The sequence below is a fragment of the Cupressus sempervirens genome, chromosome 3 (genome assembly GCF_028749045.1).
Source record: "Cupressus sempervirens isolate cs-2001-9-10 chromosome 3, ASM2874904v1, whole genome shotgun sequence".
Lineage (NCBI taxonomy): Eukaryota > Viridiplantae > Streptophyta > Pinopsida > Cupressales > Cupressaceae > Cupressus > Cupressus sempervirens.
In genome coordinates this window covers 144480491-144489701 of record NC_143120.1, presented here as the reverse complement: position 1 = coordinate 144489701, position 9211 = coordinate 144480491, and the positions used below count along the sequence as shown (strand labels likewise).

General features: G+C 36.4%; 1 pseudogene across 1 annotated transcript; it reads left to right on the top strand.

Annotated features, from left to right (window-relative positions):
- Positions 1 to 1919: 1919 nt before the first annotated feature.
- LOC149565162 (pentatricopeptide repeat-containing protein At2g13600 pseudogene) lies at positions 1920 to 4630 on the top strand (annotated as a pseudogene). Its single transcript, XR_016362008.1, has one exon. The product of XR_016362008.1 is annotated as a pentatricopeptide repeat-containing protein At2g13600 pseudogene (transcript).
- Positions 4631 to 9211: the final 4581 nt, after the last annotated feature.

The following is a 9211-nucleotide window of genomic DNA, read 5'->3' as shown; positions in this document are numbered from 1 at the left end:
TGTTTATAGGTAGGAGGTAAAGATCTCAAGAATTTAGCAACAATATTAGATTCATCTATCTATCCACCAACACATTTGATACAGAAAACAAGTTCAATCACCTTTTGAGAGTAGGAAGTAATATTCTCATCTTCACTCATCATCAAGGACTCATATTTTCCTTTCAGGTTTGCAACTTAGACATCTTCACATAGGTATCACCTTCATGCATGGTCTCCAACTTCATTTAGATCTCATTAGCAGTCTCAAATTCCATAATTTTTGTGTACTTTGTATAAGACAATGCCCTCAATAATGCTTCCTTAGCTTTGATGTTTCATTCAACTTTCTTCTTCTCATCAAGGTAGCAACAACAAGACTTGTTGGAGGATTGTACGAATTCTCTCTGACTTTCCAATAATCTCCTCCAATGCATCTGAGATGTGTTTTCATTAGACCTTTCCAAATAGGGTAGTGAAAAAACATGCAACTTGAGCTCTATCCAAAGCCGTACACCTTACATTGTGAGAAACACCCCCTTGACATACCACACACAGACACAAAGCAAGTGGTTAGGGCTTTGATGCCCTAGCTTGCAATGTAAATTGACTCTATTCTTAGTGTATAATACACATTTTTTATGAGTAAACATTTTTGACGTGAAACTATGAAATACTGAGACGCAAATAAAAACCTCATCCCCATTTAAATATTTAACAATAACATCCTAATGAGATTCAAACCTTGATAGTAAGAACAACATTGCAACACTTGGTGAAGGTTTTGCAAATGGGGTTGCAAGCTTTGGGTTTAACTGTGAAGGAAACTCCACAGTTAAGCGCGCTCAGGCTGGAGTAGTACGGGGATGGGTGACCTCCCGGGAAGTCCCGGTGCTTCACCCCTGTGAGCATCACCTAGATCCAATGAGTGCTAAGTGTTCCATTTATTCTCATGAGAGATGGATTCATGTTGAATCACTACTCATGAAACATGGGTCATCGAGTTTGACTCAAAAATCACACAGTTAAATCCTGATATTCACATCACAATTTGACTAGCTGTGGAAATCATCTCCTACTTATCAATTGATGAGCTTAAGGGGCTTTCTAATGAATGGTTCATAAGGCACAACACTTGGTGAAGGTTTTGCAAATGGGGTTGCAAGCTTTGGGTTTAACTGTGAAGGAAACTCCACAGTTAAGCGCGCTTAGGCTGGAGTAGTACTGGGATGGGTGACCTCCCGGGAAGTCCCGGTGCTTCACCCTTGTGAGCATCACCTAGATCCAATGAGTGCTAAGTGTTCCATTTATTCTCATGAGAGATGGATTCATGTTGAATCACTACTCATGAAACATGGGTCATCGAGTTTGACTCAAAAATCACACAGTTAAATCCTGATATTCACATCACAACATTGCAACAACTTAATCATTAATATTAAAATCAACAACACAACTCAATTACATGTAACATCTGCTAGCATGATATACTCAAGTCACAACTGTGCAATCACAATGACTAGTGGGGTTCGCACCTTTGTAGTAACACCATTGCAACAACACACGATGCAATGAACCCCATACACTCTTTCACATTGGTGCAAAATTGTAATATTTATATTTTTATGATATAAATATAATAGAAATAAATGATTAAAGGAAATCTAAGAAACAAGCAAATGTTGTTTTTACCAAATACAATTAATTGTTTTTTTGGCATTTTTCATTTAGAGAGGAGTTAATTTTGGTTTTTTCGGCATCATACTGTGCTCATTTTGAGAGGCTATCCTCCCTACAAAATGCACTGTTGACCAAATTTAAAAAAATAAAAAACATAGTGATTTTTTTTGAAATTTTCAACATTTGATCTATGATGATCTCTATATTTTGTGATCGAAAACAACAATTTTTTAAAGAAAAATCTGAAAAAAAGATGTCGGACTTTTTTAAATCTTTAGGTAGTCTAGTTTGTGTGGAGATTCCCGAGCACCCTCATTTTGTCCACAACTTATGAATCAAGCCTTACAGCCTTGGAATTGAAATGAAATCTTTTGCAAGGCTTCAATTTTGATTCTCAGATGAGTAATGATTTTATTGAGAATGGTGTTGGCCGTACGCCACGGCGAAGACGATGCATTCGATATATTCTCACAGACTCACCGCATATGTCTCCTTTTTGCAGGGATGTGTAAAGCACAGAGCCCTCCCACAAGGAAAACTACTCCATGCCCACCTTATTCTCACAGGATTTATACATCATGTCTACTTACAAACCAAAATTGTTATATTGTATGTCAAGTGCGGTACTCTCCAGGATGCACGGCAAATGTTTGATAAAATACCCAACCTAAACGCAGTTTCATGGACTGCAATGATATCAGGATATGCGCAAGATGCATATTTGGATCAAGCGTTGCAGCTCTTTCAGGAGATGCCGGAACCAAATGTTGTTACATGGACTGCATTGATTTCAGGATATGCCCAGAATGGGTTATGTGATGAAGCTTTGGAGCTTTTTAGACAAATGCAGCTTACAGCTGTGAAGCCAAATTTGATCACTTTGGCCAGTATTCTCTCTGCGTGTATTAGCTCGGAAGCACTGGATATTGGCAAGGAAATTCATAAAGAATTAGTGGGAAGTGGATATCAATTCGACGTCTTTGTGGAAAATGGGCTTATAGAAATGTATGGCAAATGTGGTAGTATTGACGAAGCACGCAAAGTGTTTGACAAAATGCTTATTCGGAATGTGATCTCGTTCAATGTTATGATTGCAGCTTATTTCCGTCATGGGAATGGTAAGGAAGCTTTGAGTGTGTTTGCTCAGATGCGAAGGTTAGGCATCCGGCCAGACGAGTATACCTTCTCTAGCTTAGCCTCTGTATGTTCTTACTTGGGTTCTCTCGGACATGGTATCGGGATTCATGAAGACATAATCAGAAGTGGGTTTCAGTCTAATGTCTTTGTGGGGAGTACCCTTATAGACATGTATGTGAAATTTGGGCAGATGGACCTTGCGCGTAAAGTTTTTGATACTATGCCTGAACGAAATGTGGTTTCATGGAATGTAATGACTGCAGGATATGCACAAAATGGAAAGTTTGACGAGGCACTGAAGCTCATTGAGCAAATGCAAGTGGTGGGTGTCAAACCAAATATAGTAACCTGCAGTGTCTTGATTGTGGGATACGCAGAAAGTGGGAAACTTGACGAGGCCTTAGAGATTTTTCATACGGTCCCTAAACGAAATGCTATCACCTGGACTGCTATGATTACTGGATTTGCACGGCAAGGTAAGGTCAATGAAGCCCGGGAACTCTTTAAGGAAATGCCTGAAAAAAATATTGTGGCGTGGACTGCAATGATCTCGGGCTATGCCCAAAATGGATGTTATATTGAGTCGCTGAATGTTTTCCAACAAATGCAACTAAAAGATGCAGTGCCGAATTCAATCACCTATGCTAGTGTTCTCCCAGCTTGTGCTAACTTGGCAGCTCTAGGACACGGTAAAGAGATTCATGAAGATGCCATCAGGAGAGGATTTCAATTTGATCTCTTGGTGAGGAATGCTCTTGTAGACATGTATGCCAAATGTGGGAGCTTAGGTGATGCTCGTAAAGCGTTTGACAAGATCCGTACAAGAGATGTGGTTTCTTGGAATGCAATGATTGTAGGGTATGCAATGCACTGGCGTAGCAAGGAGGCGCTTGAACTCTTTGAGCAACTGCGAAATTCTGGCACTAAACCAGACAATTTGACCTTTGTAGGTGTTCTCTCTGCCTGCTCCCATGCAGGCCTGATTGATGCCGGCTTTAGATACTTTGATAGCATGATAAACGAGTATAACATTATGCCTGAATTGGAGCACTATTGCCGCATGGTAGAGATCTTAGGCCGTGCTGGGTGCTTAGCTCAGGCAAACGATTTTATCAAGAAAATGCCAATAGAACCAGATCCTATTATGTGGAGATCCTTGCTTAGTGCTTCTAGAATCCATAACAACACACAACTAGGAGAACAAATTGCAGAATTCCTTCTTAAGTCAGACCCTGAAGATCCTACAAATTATGTGCTTTTATCAAACATGCATGCAACAGCAGGCAAGTGGAATGATGCAGAAAATGTGCGGAAATTGATGAAGGTTAGGCAATTAAAAAAGAGGCCTGGATGCAGCTGGATTGAGGTTAGCAACAGAATATCTGTTTTCCTCTCAGGAGATATCTCACTCCCCTAGGCAAAAGAATATCCACGCGAAAGTCCATGCAAATGAAAGAAGCAGGGTACATGTCCAGCGTAAACTTATAGATTTCGTGCTGAATGGTATGGAGCACAAAACGAAGTGAAAGTATGATCTGCGACCATATCAAAAATTCACCCTTGTGGTCGCCCATAGAAGCAGCCCACTGATACAATAGCAAGGACAATATAATTCTTTTAGTTTGCGGTGACTTCCATTCCGCCATCACGTTCGTTTTCAAGATGGTTATTCAAGGAATTGATAACAGAGACGACAACTGTTTCCATCGTTTAAAGAGAGAAAACATGTGTTTGAAGCCTATAAGTTGCTGGCCTTTAAGGTGTACCTTGAAATTTTGAATCCCTTTGTGATTTATTTAAGCCCATCTTCAGAAATCGAAAACAATTATTCTTCTGGTTGCTGTTATTCCAGATGGCTACAAATATTGGTTTCCCTTATGGAATTTCCTTCTGCCTAGTGACACCATTAAACCATCATATCTGCAACAAAGTAGCACAGCCTCCCTGTTTATACATCTGAAAATGTATTGCATTAATTGATTCCAAATTATAAAGATTCAGCTTAAACTTTTCTCGAAAAGACACAATCATTTAGAGGAGTTGATGAAATCCAGATAAACAACCTCATATGAGTTTGCCTCTCCGATTAATTAGTTTTTCATCCCACATCGCGCCTCTTGCATTTGGAATTCAACTGTGCACATAGGCAGCAACCCTATTTCTGTGCCGAGTTCCCAAGTAACTCCTTTCCTCTTATAACAATCCATTGAAATAACAGCCTGTGCTTGTCTGGAGAAGCCAGGCGTACATTGATTTCAGGGTAACGAATTTCTAATCTATGATGAACAAATCAGTGAAGTTTAGGTTCAGAGAGCAAGTGTCTCAGTTTTGCATATAGTTCCAAAAGTAGATGACATTTCTCCAATGATATCTTCTTCATGATAGAAAGCACCGCTGTACAGAAAAAAGTTCTGTGATGCATACATATTAGGCGCTGGCTAATCTCCAGGCAAAATGTACCAAAGATTTAAAAAAGTTAAACATGATTCTTTTTCAGATTCAAGAAAAACACAGTGAAATTTTCTCAAAAATTTTGTTGTTTTTGATCACAAAATATACAAATCATGAAGATCAAATGATGAAAATTTCAAAAAATTTCATTGTGTTTTTCATTTTTTTTTGAAATTTAGTCAATGGTGCAATTTGTAGGGAGGATAGCCGCATCCTGGACGTGTTTCTCATGCAAGAACGTTTGTCAGTGGAAGTAGACGTGTGCCAACTGTGCGACTTGACTGATCTTTTTCAATTTTAATTTTATTTTTTTGTGCAGGTTTTTATTAAATTTTAATAGATGTCAATTTTGTAAACTTATTTTTTTAAATTTTAGGTTTGAAATCTTTGTAATATTTATGCACACTAATTTTTTTTTGTATATATAATTAATTATTAATTAAATTAATATATACAAATATTGTATCTTAAATATTATATTATATTATATTGGTGGATGCTATAAGGAAGAAAATATTTGAAAATACATTGCAGTTTCGGCCTGTTAGTGTCAAATGAACAAAAAAGGTTTCCTACGAAGAGCCAAATTCATTCGACACCAAGCTTCTATGACACACGAAAATGCATAACATTTTCAACCTGTGTAACATTGCACCAAGAGTTTCTATCTCTACAATTTGACTCATGATGTTACGAAAAGGTCGAAAATACATTGTAGTTTTGACTTGTGAACATCGATTGAGCAAAAAAGGCTTCCTACAATAAGCCAAACTCATTCGACACCAAATTTCTAACAACCCCTGAAAATGCACAACATTTTTGACATGCACAACATCACACCAAGATTTTCTCTCTCTACAATTTGACTTGCGATGTTACGAAAAGCTTGAAAGAACACAACAATTTCAACTTATGAATGTTGAATGAGAATAATAAGGCTTCCTACAATAAGCCAAACTCATTCAACACCAAGTTCCTACAATGCTCGAAAATTCACAACATTTTTGACTTGCGTAACATTGCACCAAGAATTTCTCTCTCCACACACAGACACATCATCATCATCATCATCAGCCCAAAATCCTAAACCATGAGTCCATTCTCCCTGTCTCCCTTTCCTATTATTTCTTCACGCCTCTTACGTTCTATAGGCCTCTTCCCTAGCTCAGGGAACAAGGAGTAGATAATGAGATATGGTTATTGAGGTGGATATGTCATCCCAAAATATATAAATATAACTCATATAGGTGAATCATGTCTTTTAATAGAGACATGTGCACCCCAAAAAAGTGTATTTTTTATTTATGCTATTGTAGGCTTATGATAGAGTCTTATTATAATTAATTCAATTGTAGTGGAAGTATACATTATGTTTTGCAACTTCTACAAGGTTAGTTTATGGTTTGTAAGATATGGTTTTATGTTCATTTGATGTTATCATGAATGACACAGTTCAATATCAAAACCTTCCCCTTCAAAATATAGAGGTATGTGTACTCCAAAAAAATTGTATTACTCAACTTATGGTGTTGTAGGATTGTTGAACATATGCTAGGGTATAACAAGAAAAAATAAAAGTAAGAATTATAAAAATAAATAGTAATTTAATAACCAAAAGAAAAATTAAATAGAGAATAACATGAGCAACTCAAGAGGAATAGGTATGAGATAAACAATTACATGTTGTAAGAATATTGAAATATCTTGATACCACCAAAACACATGACAAAAAATAGGCCTTCAAGCCACTCAATCATCAATTTTAGATAATCCAAAATGTGTATCATTGGTCTACTAAGCATCATCATTATTAATGAAAAACTTCATATTTCTAGGTTTATATTTCAAACTTAATTAGATATCATTATTGCTAGTATTGGGTAAATTTTGTATATACACATGATAGGATATAATACAAAATATCTTTCGTCTACCATGTGAAGTCAACGTACAAATTATGGTGATTTTTTAATTATTGAATTTAAAACATAGTCTATTTTGTGCACCATGTTAATTAGTGCTTAACTACTCCAACTCAAGTCTGCTTAACTACAGAGTTCACTACATGGATACTTCCACTCTTCTTGAAATCTTATTTACAAAGCCTTCAAAAAGTGTTGTTCATTATGATAAAGTAATTATAAATTTCCTTAATATCATCAATTGATAAGTTAAAAAATACACAAAATAAGCTTTTATAGGTTTAAAAGCACAATGTTCAATTCAACATGCAATATCATACTTAATTAGTTTATGGTTAGTAATATGTCCTAATAAAAATCCTAAATCCTAATCCTAACCAAAACACTTACCCCTATCCTACTCAAAATCCTAACCAAAATACTTGTCCTAATCTTAATCAAAACACTAAAAGTTAATCCTTAAACTTAATATTTAGAGCCTAATCCTAATATTAACACAACCATAATATTAAACCCTAATCTTAAAGCCCAATCCTATCACATAAAATGTCTCTCATATTAGTTATCCATATGGGTTAATGATGGCAAAATAGCCAATAGAACCATGTAAAGGTTTACAAGAAAAAAGAAGTGTCTTATACCTCGACAATACAAATGCTTCTTGAAATGAGATCACAAGTGTTGCTACAAGAGAATGACTCCAAAAATACGTAAAAGGACATCATAAAAGATATGCTTTCATAATGATTTCTAATTGTAATACTACCCGTACTCAACCCCTACCCTTAATCCCAAACCCTAAAAAGTAATACTACTCTTAATTTGTAAACTTTGGCACAAATCCTAATTATTATTTAAACCTTAATCCTAATTCTTGTCCTGACCATGATCCCAATTATAACCGTAACTCTAAATTTTAAGCCCAATCTAGATACTATCTTATAAAAACCATAAACCCAAGTATAACACTTATCTTAATCAAAATCATTAACCACATACCCTAATGGTGTAGGGCACCTCCCCTTTTGATGCTTTTAGGTGTTCCTGGGGTTGGCTTAGGTGTGTTGAATAAATTACAATGGGTTGGATGTAAGGTTGGTCAACCATATGTTTGTAAGAGCCTATAGTGCTCAATAGGTGGAAAAGTTGCTATTTTGGCTTAGAGTAGATAAACATTGTTCTTTTGATATAGGATGGGTTTGAGGGGTGGTTTAGGACACTATGTATCTTATATAGGGTCAAGGTGCTCGCACTCAACCATCAAGTTATCAAAATGAGCCAAAATGCTCATTATGCAAAAAGTTGCTAGCAATTTTGGAAACATCTTTTGCAAGAATGGAGCAACTTTTGGTTAGATCAATTATAACCACCCATGCTTGGGATATAAGCATGGATTTGATGCTTGGAGAAGGTTAATGGAGTTTTGGATTGCATTTATTGTTTATAGTACTTCTGTGGTTGTACTATGCTAGAACTGTACTATTTCTTTGTGGTTGTACAACTTGTATGGATTGGTGAAATAGATTAGTATCCATGGGAATGTATAGGATTTCAATATCTTTCATTTTTAATAGATAGTTTTCTTTCAAGTTACTAGTGTGCAGTGTTAGGAGTTTTTGAAGGTCACTATTATACATGGCAGTCATACTGTTGTTTGGCAAAGAAATGGCTCTAACCTAAGAACCCCCTAGTGGAAATGGTTGAAACCATCAGGGAAGCAAGGTTAGAGTCTATACATAGTATTTTTGTTTTTGTTTGTGTTTTTGCAATCAATTCCTTGGTTCCAATGGCAAGCCCTATGGCTAATTGTTGAACATAGGTGAGCCAAGACAAGGTAAAGATTACTTTGACATGTGTGCCCATAGCCTTGTGAAAAAGAACTATTGAGGTCTATGGAAGCCCTAGACAATTCCTTGATAGGATTCAAAGGTGGAAGGAGTTGGAGCAAGGTTTGGAGGCCTTTTGACAATTGTTCATGCTCACTGGTCCAGAGGCCTAATTAGTAGGATACAAACTAGGGAATGGTAGAAACTAGGGTTATGG